Genomic DNA, 309 nt, shown 5'->3' with positions numbered 1-309 from the left:
ACGATGGGCAGATGTAATGCTGTTCGCGCGGTCGCCCATGCTTAGCCGGGGTTTTGAGCGGTCTGTCGGATCCAGTGGCAAGCTATCGGCGTGCCTCGGCGCGAGTATTGCACTCGAATCGCCGGGCAGCGTCCGGAATCGACGGTTTTCGGAGCTCGTGCAAGCCGCGAGCGTAGTGTTTGAGTAGCGATGTACACGGAGAACGTGTGAAAAGAAACGCGGGGCGCCCGTCGTCCCGCAGCAGCCTCGTTTGCTGCGAATAGCTACCTGGTTGATCCTGCCAGTAGTCATATGCTTGTCTCAAAGATT

At 58.3% G+C, this 309-nt stretch overlaps 1 non-coding gene across 1 annotated transcript in view; it reads left to right on the top strand.

Moving 5' to 3' along the window:
* Positions 1 to 264: 264 nt before the first annotated feature.
* Positions 265 to 309, top strand: part of LOC143472409 (small subunit ribosomal RNA) — a 1808-nt gene continuing 1763 nt past the window's right edge. The window contains exon 1 of the ribosomal RNA XR_013119767.1: positions 265 to 309. This exon is cut by the window's right edge and continues 1763 nt beyond it. This is a non-coding gene — a ribosomal RNA (small subunit ribosomal RNA).

Source organism: Clavelina lepadiformis, unplaced genomic scaffold (assembly GCF_947623445.1).
Source record: "Clavelina lepadiformis unplaced genomic scaffold, kaClaLepa1.1 scaffold_279, whole genome shotgun sequence".
Classification (NCBI taxonomy): domain Eukaryota; kingdom Metazoa; phylum Chordata; class Ascidiacea; order Aplousobranchia; family Clavelinidae; genus Clavelina; species Clavelina lepadiformis.
This window is presented reverse-complemented; position numbering and strand designations above follow the sequence as displayed.